Raw genomic sequence first — 12,459 nt, forward strand, 5'->3', positions numbered from 1 at the left:
AAATTTGATGTGTTTTTTATTTAAAATATTTTTAATATAAAAGTTTTTTATATTGAAGTTGTATAAAACTACATCTTCATTTGTTGTTTTTATTTTCACATTTATTTTAATTGATAAATTTAATCTTTTTATGTGGTGTTTGTCTTTTTTTTTTTTTCCGGCTATTGTATGAGTTGTTTCTTTTTTTTTTCTATCATTGTGAAGACGCGATTTTTTTTAAATTCATGACTTATATGCATTTTTTATTATTTTTTTTATCTTTATATATCATCTAGGTCTGATTATATTAATGTTAGTGAAGTTGGTTCTTATAATTAATTAAGAATATAAATGAGCAATATAAATACGATTTTGAATAATTAAAATTTTTGTAGTATTACATGTTTTATTTGTTGTAATATGAGTAATGTCTTATTAATATTGTATTGTTGAGTGCTTTCTTTAAAATTAAAATCGTTTATTTTGACTTCAAATATAAGTGTGAGGTTGTATAAATTTTTTAATTGGAATGATACTTTAGCGTCATTGCTGTCATGGAGTGTCATCAGATCTAAGGCAGTTGTGCTCAACAATTTTCTTACTTTTCTATAAAATAGCATGAGTTAGTAATTTATAATTTGGTAAAATTTTGTATGATAAGTATAATTGGATAAAATTTGATAAAAATTTTTATAATTTAAAGCTGTAATAATTGTTTATGTTGTACTACAAAAAATTTATTTTTAGTATTTTTTGTAGGTTTTTTTTTTACATCTATTTATTCTTCTTCTGGTATATACAGTTTTTCAATAACATCTATAATAGTAAGAATAAAAATTTTTAGAATATATATATATATATATATATATATATATATATATATATATATATTTTAATTTTACAACAAAAATGTGCCACATGCCACACACTCATTGTAATTGGAATTAAATCTTTCTCTCCAAAATTAAGGAATTCTTCCCTTCTCTATACTAATTTTCCAACCAAAATGTACCACATATGACTCCCTCATTACAATTGAAATTAAATCTTTCCCTCCAAAATTAAAGAGTTCTCCCTTCCTCCATACCAATTTTACAACCAAAATGTGCCATATGTCACTCTCTCATTGCAATTGAAATCAAATCTTTCCCTCCAAAATTAAAAAGTTCTCCCCTTCTCCCTCTTTCTTTCTGTATCCCTCTTATTCCTTCAACCACTCTATCTATTTTATATATTATTATTAATATTTAATATCAATGACTAATTACTAATTTAACAATTAAAATGTGCAATATGACATTCTTTAATTGCATTAAAATTAAAATTCAAATATTAAAATTGAAATTGAAATATACCTATATTATGTATCATATATTACTATCTAATTTAATAATCAAATGTGTCACACGACACTCTCTTATTAAAATTGAGCGAAAATATTTTTTCCAAAATCAATAAACTCCCTTCCTAAATTATCTCATCTACCTCTCCCTATTTTTCTATTTCCCTCTACCATTTTTACTCTATATATAATTTATATTTTATATTAGTAATTTTGACAAATCAAAATATGTAATCCGATATTTTTCTATTACAATTAAAAAAAATTTTCTTCCAAAATTAACAAACTCTCACTCTCACTCTCATTCTTCATCTTTATCTTTCTCTCTCTTTTCTTTCATTCTCTATTTTTTCTACCTTTCTGTTTTATAGAAAACAAAATTAACAAAATAATATAATTCAAATAAAAATTATTATTATTATTATATACATATTTTTTTAGTTTTAAATATTTACCACTTATCTTTCTAATCTATATTTTTATTTCTCTTCTTTCAAATATTTATTACATATAATTTGGAGAGAATACTAATGTTATAATTAAAAGTTAGAATCAAAATTCAATTGTTTTAAAAAAAATAGTTTTGAATTAATTTTATAACTATCAATATAATTTTTTGTGCTAATATCTAATTATATTTTTATATACAAAGAGAGAAAAAATATTATTTTTAAATAACAGGTATAAAAATTAATTATTTCTATTTGTGCAATAGACTTAACACCTAATTAAATATAAAAGTATACACGTTAAATTGTTTCAAATTTTAGATAACGAATATTAAAATTAATTGTTAATAAAAAATTAGACATTTTCATATAAAATAATAACTAAAAATCTTATTATTTGATTTTTTATCTATAGATACCTTGGTCTTCTTAGTCAGAGACTTTTGTCAACCTATGACTTTTTTTTTAAAGTAATTTGATTTTATAAATCTTTCGTACCGTACATAATCTATACTATCAGAATAAAGTGGATTGTAATTTTAAAAAATGTATATTCCCGTAATGTTATTACGGGTAAATATATATATAAAATTCAAATAGCATAAAGTAAAAATACCTGTTAATCTTTTTCTAACCTATATCAGACAATATCTCAAGTGATACAAATTCAAAATAGTATTGGAAAATAATCAAAATTGATTCTTTGATTTTATTCCCAACTACTGTGAGTAAAAAATTATACTTTTATTGTACCATAAACTAACTTAGGTTAGTCGATTGTTCAACTCTCTCATCCGCTTAAACAAATGTCAGAACTTCGAATCTCACTTTGTGCATGCAGAAATTCATCGGGTTAGAAGATATCATAGGCAACAAAAAAATTGGTCTATATAAATTATTTGCATTTTCTATTTTCAAAATTTTAGTATAGACTTTTTCTTTTTGTAACAAATGTTTGAATTTATTCATCGTATTCTTTTTTTACAATTATATGAAAAAGTGTTCCTTACAGTATTAGTAAATCATAGTTAAAAATTAATAAATAAAATTATTAAAAAAAATTCATCATATTTTTTCTTACAATTATATAAAGAGCTATTTCTTGTGGTGTTAGTAAAGCATAGTTAAAAATTAGTAAATAAAATTATTATCTAATTTATTTAGTTATTACAAAAATAATAACCAATAGCATATTGAAATAAATATAATTATAAGAATCTTAAAATATAATTATATGTAAAGTATTACAAAATAATAAAAAAAGTATAAATATTAAAAATAATAATAATGTTTTTTCATAAATTTGTTTTTAAAATGTAATAAATATTTTTATTTTGTACCTAATCATGTAATATAATTATTCTAAGTAGATAGGCTCCTCTTCATTTATTAGTGTAAATATTTTTCATAGACGAACTGCGAATTAGTGAAATGAAGAAATAGTAATAAGAGTCTTATGTATGATATATAAATAGGTCAAATATTATGAAATTTGAATATTTTGTAGTTTAAAATTTGTTACAATCTACACATACAAACCTTTTTGGCTTACAAGTGATACAAGTTGGGTAAAGCCCAACAAAAAGCACGCTCATCTATAAGAGCGTGTTAACACGCGCGCTACTCAACAGTTTTCATAGTGCGTTTCGCGTTTCTCTTCTTCCTCCTCCTCTTCCTTCTTCTTCTCCTTCTTCTTTGCGTTTCTCCTCCTTTTTCTTCACGTGTTTCATCTTCATCGCCGTTTTTCTTTTACTGTTGTTGTTGCTGCCTTTTATTTCTCTCCTCTTTTTTTTATTGATTTTGCAACATTATATATTTTTGTTCTTTTTTATTTAATTTTTTCTCCCAAGAAGAATTATAAGAAAACGAAATAAGAAGATGAAGAAGAAGAAGCAGTAGAAGATGAGGAGGAGGAAGAGGAAGAGTTTTGAATTATGCAGAACTTCTCAGAATAAAAACACACAAAAAATAATTAAAAATACACCCAAATATCTTTGTGTTACACCCAAATATCTTCGTGTTACACCCAAATTTGTTACAAATACAGAAAAATATTTTCTCTAATGCTGCATTTTTTTCTTCTTTTTTTCCTTATTTCTTTATTTCTTTTAGTTAAATGAATGTAAATTCATCATCTTCTAAGTAATTTTACAGCATCATGTATTTCTTCTTCTTCTTTGTTTGATTTTTTTTAATTTTATTCTTGTTAAGAGAGTAAAACAAGAAAAAACTTGAGAAGGTAAAACAAAAAAAAAAGATGAATAAAAGAAAAATATTTTAGTTAAATGAATGTAAGTTCATCATCTTCCAAGTAATTTTACAACATTATGTATTTCTTCTTTTTCTTTGTTTGATTTTTTTATTTTTATTCTTATTAAGAGAGTAAAACAAGAAGAAATTTGAGAAGGTAAAACAAAAAAGAAAAGATGAATAAAAGTAAAAAGAAAAAGAAGATGATGATGATGATAAAAAAAAGAAGCAGCAGAAGATGAAGAGGAAGAAGAGGAAGAGTTTTGAATTATGCAGAACTTATTAGAATAAAAATATACCCGAAATTCTTAAAAATAACCCAAATATCTTCGTGATACACTCAAATATCTTCGTGTTACACCCCAATTTGATGCAAATACAAAAAAATATTTCCTCTAATACTGCATTTTTTTCTTCTTTTTTTCTTTTAATGAAATGAATGTAAGTTCATCATCTTCCAAGTAATTTTGCAGCATTATGTGTTTCTTCTTCTTCTTTGTTTGATTTTTTTGTTTTTATTCTTGTTAAGAGAGTAAAATAAGAAGAAACTTGAGAATGTAAAATAAAAAAGAAAAGATGAATAAAAGAAAAAAGAAGAAGAAGATGGTGATGATGATGAAAAAAAGAAGCAACAGAAGATGAGGAGGAGGAAGAGGAATAATTTTGAATTATGCAGAACTTATCAGAATAAAAATACACCCAAATATTCTTCGTGTTACATCCAAATTTATTGCAAATATAGAAAAATATTTCCTCTAATGCTACATTTTTTTCTTCTAAATTAAACCACACCTCATCCACTTGATTGGATTCAAAACAATAAAAGGAGGAGAAGACTTGTATGAGAAAAACACTTGTATGTGGAGAACAAAATGCTTATAAACACCACAGAGGGGCTGCAAAATACACCATACTATAAAACCATCATAAAAAATAACAAAAATTAGATTCATGAATCATCATTAAACAAAAACTAAAACAATTCAACTAAAAGAATAAGACAATTCACCCTCAATGAGATGAAAAGTCATAAACTATAAATACACCAAAACTTTCCTAAAATACATCCAAATATTCCTGATTTACACCCAAACATCTGATATAAAATGTAGAAAATTCATTAGAACTAGTACATTAGATTCAATTCAATCAAGGAACAATGAACAACAAATTTCACAAGCAAGGTTCACACATTATTCAGCTACACAATCATAAACTACTAACTGGATTCAAATTCAGATTCAATTATTAACTAGAATTAAACCACACCTCAAGAATTTCATTGGATTCAAATTCAAAATCCACTTCGCTCTGGTTCAGCTGATAATCTGAAGTTGAATCATCTATTATCTTCAAAACAATTTCAATAGCTTGATTTCAGAAACAATGGAAAGCGAGAAAAATAAAGAAAGAGAACAGAGAGAGAAAACTTACGTAAACGACGAAGGAGAAGGCAAAGAGAAATGCACGAAAAAAATCGAAGAGAGAAGGCAAGAAAATACAGAAGAAATTCGAAAAAGGAAACGAAGTCCTTTCGAAGAAGGAAGTTATATATTCGCACATTGATTGATTAAAAAATCTGTTAAAGAGGCACGTGAAATATACGTGTCATAAGAGGCGCGTTTTAGGGATAAGGGATATTGAGGAGTTGTAAGACTTGTATAGTGAAAAGGCTTGTATGTGAAGATTAATTGATATTATTATTATGACACTTTTAATGTATATGTTTATTACATTTAATTAATACTTTATATTTCTATTGAAAAATAATATGTAATAACTTAATTAATTATGGGAGTTATTGTTTTAGTTTTTATTTTTTTAAATATTTTTCTAAAAGTTAAGTGGTTAATTTCTAAGTTTTGTCAGGTAATCAAAATTAATGACGTGACATCACTAGGGAAAATAAACATAATTTAAACTCAATGAAAAAAAAATTGGTATCAGTTTTTATATAACAAATATAGATACTAGATGTCCAAGTAATTTTTGAACCATAACTAAGCACTATACATAGTTCCCATTAGGGTTTCTAATGTTCTGCTAGGATTTTGGTTTAGTGTCCATTAGGATTCCCACACCACACAAATAAATCAAACACAATTTCTACACTCAGAATTCATATCAACATACAAATATGGATGATTTCAAATTTGATCATGAGCGTTCTAATCATGAGCGGGAGAGTGAGGAGGAAGAGATCATTTATCTTGCAAAAGAAGACATCTCAGAAAGAGTCCAAGCATGTACGAAGAGCTTATTAGTGCTAATTTTTGTGGATAGGTCCTTCTCAATTAGCACAATGGAAAGAGCAATGTATGCTATTTGAGGCAAACTTGAAGGATTCAGAGTAGTGAATAAAGGTAACAATTAATTTCAATTTTTATTTGAGAAAAAATGGATATGCTAAGATTTGAAAGATTCTCCCCTTAAATCTTCAAGAATTACATCCTACATGTTAAACAATAGGGGAAGGTTGAGAATTCAAGGGAGGGAAGGATCTCCACAATTCATGTTTGGGTCAAACTCTTTGGGTTTACCTGAACAATTCAAACCCTGAAGTTAGTCACAAATTAGGAAATAAACTAGGATTCATAAGTGACATTGATTTTTTTGTGGTCAAAGGTAAAGAATCTGGATTATCAAGGTTAGGGTGGATCTAGATGCGGAGAAAAAGGTGAGAGATAGCATGAAATTGGTAGGACCGAGTCAATAGTCATTGGAGATAAGATTGAGTATGAACATATTGGTATTTTGTGCAATTATTATGCATTTCTTGGGCATGAGACAAGAAATTGTCAATTATTCTTGGAGGATACATATAAAGAGCAAATCAAACAGGAGAGCATAAGGGATTAGGTCAAGGCAGATCAGGTCGAAAAGTGAGTTGTGAGGCAGGAAGACGCTAATTCAAAGACACCAAGACCTGCTAGCTAATAGCTATTCCTCAGCCCAACCAAGGAAGAAACCAGTGCCTATGTGGCTTCTAGAGAGCTTTTCGAGCTTGAGTGTTGATTATAGGAACTAACAACTAGTCCCTAAATAATTAATGGAAAATAGCACTAATTTTAAGAAGAATAAAGGCAGATTAGTGGATATTGATAATAATAATTTGGGAGAGGAATTGTCAAAAATATTGCAGGAAATACATATTCCAATAAACACTGAAGAATTTGTGGCTACGTTAGAAAACATATTAGCAAGCAAAACAAAGAATGTAAAACTAAAGCACCTAGCAAGACAAAGTGACCATTATAAGAAGACTTATGTTGGTATGAAAAGAAGCAATAGTGGAAAGGAAAATGAGAAAAGCTTAAAGAAGGTGTGTCTATATGAAGAGCTATCAACTGAGAATAGGGTGGAGCGTGTCAGCTGACAAGTGGCAGCCAAAGCCCCATGAAACTGTTGAGCTAGAACTATCAGGGTTTTGAGAGACCCTTGATAGTCCAGAATCTTAAAAAAAATTGTCAATTCCACTCTCTCGAGATTGTGTTTATTTGTGAAACTAAAAATCAATCTCATGTAGTGGAAAAGAAGTTGAGAAGTTACAAATTTATGGATTAGAAGATCATTGATCTAATTAAAATGGTGGGAGGAATGACACTCACTTGGAAAAGATGTAGGCGTTGAAGTAGTTGCTACTGGAAATTATTTTATGGCTGCAAAGATAACTGATGCTTCTATTAATACTAGTTGGGGGTTGGTGGGGGGGGGGGGAGGTTCATTTAAGCTGCTCGAATAACGAGAGGCATAACTAGTTCAAAGAGTTAATAGTAATCATGCAACAACTACCCAAAAAAATAATTTTGTGATTTTAATGCCATTGTTAACCAAGAAAAGAAGATGGGAGGGGAGCTTCCTGGACTGTTATTTCTGAATTTACCAACTTCATATATGAAAATGCTTTGATGAATTTAGACATAGTGGGAAGGCCATTCACATGGTCGAACAAAAGAAGTGGTTAGGATCATATTGCTAGGAGGCTAGACAAAATGCTTGTATCAGAGGGCTGGTTGAATAATTATCCTACTGCTTCAATGATTAGATTGTCAGAAAATGAATCTAAACATGTGTCTCTCCTCTTGGATACAAATCCGCATATGAAGAAATCCAAGAGAAGATTTAAGTTTCAAGAGCGTTAGTGTGGAATGGAGAAAATTCGGAATATTATTATAGATGCTTGGGAATCTAAATATGAAGGCTCGGGTGATGTTTGTTCTTGTACAGAAAATAAAAATGTGTCGACATAAATTAGTACAATGACAACAATCATCCAAGTTCAACTCTAAAAAGGATATTGATGATCTTCTTAATAGCATTGAGGCTATCAGAGAGGTAAGTGTTAATGGCGGAAAACAATTGAATAATTTGGAAAGGGAACTTGAAGAAGCCTACTCCAAGGAAGAAAGCTATTGCAAAGGTAAATCAATGGTCAAATGGATGAAAGAGAGTGACAAAAACGTAAAATTCTTCCATCAATCTTGCCAATCCCGAATTCGCAAAAATAAAACATGAAAATTGGAAAAGAATGATAGAGGATATGCCACCACTCACAGAGAAATTGTTACGGTTGTTGAGGAATATTTTCAGGAGATATTGACTTCAAGTAATAATGCTGATCCAACATTTCTATTCGCTGATTTTGGTGCTAAAGTTACTCCTGTCATGAACTGTAAAGTATTGCGTCCTATTTCCATGGAGGAGATTAAATGGGTGATTTTTAGTGTCCACCCTTAGAATGTCCTAGGTGATGATGGTTTCACTTCTAAATTCTTTCAATTCTATTTGGACATTGTGGTGATAGATGTTTTTAAGATGATTCGGAGTTTTCTTTGTTAGTGGTGAAATGCTAAAAGGTTTAAATCATACTCATATTTGCCTAATCCCAAAGATTCCGAATGCAAAAGTTATATCTCACGTTAGACCTATTAGCCTATCTTCTGTAGTCTATAAATTCATTTCTAAAGTATTGGTTGGTCGACTCCACCAGAATATCATGAATTCTTTGAATAGTCAAACTCATAGTGCTTTTGTAAAAGGCTGACTAATTTCAGACAACATTCTTATAACCTATGAATGCATGCACTATTTGAAGACAAAGAAGACAGGTTTGGTACATGAGATGGCTTTGAAGCTTGATATGAGCAAAGCCTATGATTTGAGTGAAAATTCCTATGGTTTTTACTAGAGAAGTTTGGTTTTGCTTCCAGATGGATTGGCTGGATATAAGAGGTGGTGACATCTGTTTCTTAGGTTGCCATTGTTGAAGGACAACCATATGGCTTTTTCAAGCCAATTAGAGTTATTCATCAAGGTGATCTTTTATCCCCCTACCTTTTTCTATTTTGTGCAAAAGGAATTTTTCTTTCTACTAAACAATGCAAAACAAAACAGTATTATCTCAGGTATTCAAATTAATCGTAGGTGTCCAGCAGTAAACCATTTTCTCTTTACAGATGACTCAATTCTCTTTCGTAAGACTAATGAGGAGAGTTGTGACAAGATCTTGGAGCTATTGCTTAATTACGAGAATGTGAGTGGGCAACGAGCAAACTTGGACAAATCATCTTTGTTTTTCAGCAATAATATACCTATGGAGACTTGGTTGTCCATGGCCGAAAGACTGAATATTCATGATATAGGGGCCCAAGATAAATATATAGTGCTATTAAAGAGAAGGTAAGAAAGAACGTACAAGGTTGGAAGAGAAGACTCTTTTTATCAGTAGGGAGATATGTTCTACTAAAAGCAGTTGAAAAAGCGATCCCCATATATTTCCTGTCTTGCTTTAGGTTCCCAGATTCCCTTATCAGAGAGATTCATGGAATACTCTCTCAATTTTGGTGGGGTCAGAAAAGCATAAAGAGAAAAATGGCCTGGGTGAGCTAGGACATAATGACTAGACCAGAAAGAAGAAGGGTTGGGGTTCAAAGATTTACAGGCTCAACATCTGACATTACTTGCTAAATAATGTTAGAAAGTAGCTACTCAACCAGACTCTCTTATAACCAAAATTTTCAAAGAAAAATACTTCAAGTATAATACTATTATGACAGCAGAGATAAGAACCTTACCTTCTTGGGGATGGTAAAATATTTTGGGAGGTCGTTCTGTGCTAGAAAAGCAACTTATGGCAAGTAGGCAATGGCAATTACATCCAAATCCTCTTTGATCCTTGACTCCCTCCCAATCACCTAGTTTTTATTCCTCCATCTACGGCCATAGAACTTTAGAGACACAACATTGTTTAGGTTAAAGACTTAATGTTATCCAAGGGAAGGTGGAATCAGCATCTAATCATTCAACTATTCTCACCTGAAATTAGTTAGAAAATCCTTGCTGTCAAAATATCATAGGAAGAAGATAAACTCCAGTGGAATGCAACCAGAAGTAAAAAATATGAAGTTAACTCTAGTTATCAAGTAGCATATCATTTCAAGCACCCCTCAATAGAATTTTGCCTAGTGAATATGCAATGTAAAGAGATTTCATGTCAAATATGGAAGCTTTCCCTCTTATCAAAACTGAAGATTTTTCTCTGGAGATGCATGCACGAAAAACTCACAGTACTTAATTTGTTACACTAGCATCTCCCATTTGTATCCCCAATTTGTCGCCGTTGTCAACAAGGAACAGAATCACTCAGTCACTACTTATTCATGTGTGAAAAGGTTAAAGATGTATGGAATAAAAGTCCCATTTCAATGACTTTTAATGATAACAGCTCACCTTTCTTCTGGTCTTCCCAGTCAAAGAGAGAATGGAGTTCTTCAAGAATCGTCAGGATGGGTTGTTGTAGCTTGCGTTGGTAGTGACCCTGTGTTGGGAGATTTGGAGGGCAAGAAATAACTTCATCTTTGAACGAGAGTTGGTGACCACAAAATCGACGTTAGAGTTTTGCCTCAAGCCTATGAATGAAATGAACCCCAATAACTATATGTCTAGATCTATACTTACTTTCCCTTCTTAGATTTATTCTCTCTTCTTCAAGTTTTATTCTCTTTCTTCATGTTTAGTGAACATTTGAAAAACTCTCTTGCTTTTGTCTATGTCCCAAAAATAGACCACATTGTATTTTTTTCATTCAATAAATAAATACCTTTATCTTTGGGGAAAAAAAGTATTTTTGAACCAAATTTTTAACCAAATCCGCGTGCTTCTTCTCTTTATACATGAGCACTTCTTTCTCTTCTTTCACCTCTTTCGTAATTATCGTCGTCATCATCTTCTTCTTCTTTTGTGCACTTCTTTCTTCGACGTCGTTGTCGTCGTCGCTGCTGCCACCACTCTTCTTCTTCTTCTTTTTCTTCTTCTTCTTGATATTGTTGTTGATGTTGTTGTTGTTTAATTTCTTCTTCTTTATTTTTCTCATCATCCATTATCATCGTCCTTGTCGTCTTCATCTTCTTCTTCTCCTATAAATGTTAAGAAAATCATAGCACATAAATTTGATGCATAACACATAAGTTTTGGTGCATTGCACACAAATTTTAGTGTACAACACTAAAATTTTTTACGACTACATGTCTAAAATATTGATAACCAACCAATGAAATATGCACAACACATAAATTTTGGTGTACAATACAAAAATCTTGATACAAAGTACATAAATTTTGATGTGCAGCATACAAATTTTTGGCAAACTATATATTCAGAATATTGACTCACCCAACAAACAAAATACATTTTCAGCAAATTGTGTGCTATGTGTAAAACTTTCTATATTATGTGCAAAAATTTGTATACTATATGCAAATATTTATATGTTATATGCAAAAATTTGTATACTATACCAATGAAATACGCACAACACATAAATTTTGGTATACAACACAATTCTTGGTACGTAACACATAAATTTTTGGAGGACTATATACCTAGAAGTGACTCACCGAACTAACAAAATACATTCGCAACAAAACTTTGTGTGATATGTGCTATACTTTAAAATTTTGTGTGCTATATCAATAAGTTTTCGTGCTGTCCAAAAATAATTTGTGTGCTGCAAAAGGAGCAGAAAAGAAGAAATGATACATATGTCTGACGTATGCTCACATTTTTTTTCACCAGGTTTGTACTAACTTAGTTGGACTTGGTTACAAAAAGACTTGTATATGTAGCATCACTCATATATGGTTAAAGAATGAATAATATGAACCAACTTAGGTTGGAGTGGCCAGCTCACTCGTCCGCTTATGCAAGTGTCAGGGGTTCAAATGCAGCCTTTTGCATGCACCAACCCATTGGTCAGCGACAGACCCTTAAATAGAGTTCAAATTCACGACGAATTAATCTTTAACCTGTCGAATTGGGGGATACCATGGACAACAAAAAAATAAATAATATATGTATAACATATTTGTTTAAATTTTATTGTCATTAATGCACAAATAAATAAATAAATAAATAAATAAATAAATAAATCTTTTGATAATA

Source organism: Arachis stenosperma, chromosome 1 (assembly GCF_014773155.1).
Source record: "Arachis stenosperma cultivar V10309 chromosome 1, arast.V10309.gnm1.PFL2, whole genome shotgun sequence".
Classification (NCBI taxonomy): Eukaryota; Viridiplantae; Streptophyta; class Magnoliopsida; order Fabales; family Fabaceae; genus Arachis; species Arachis stenosperma.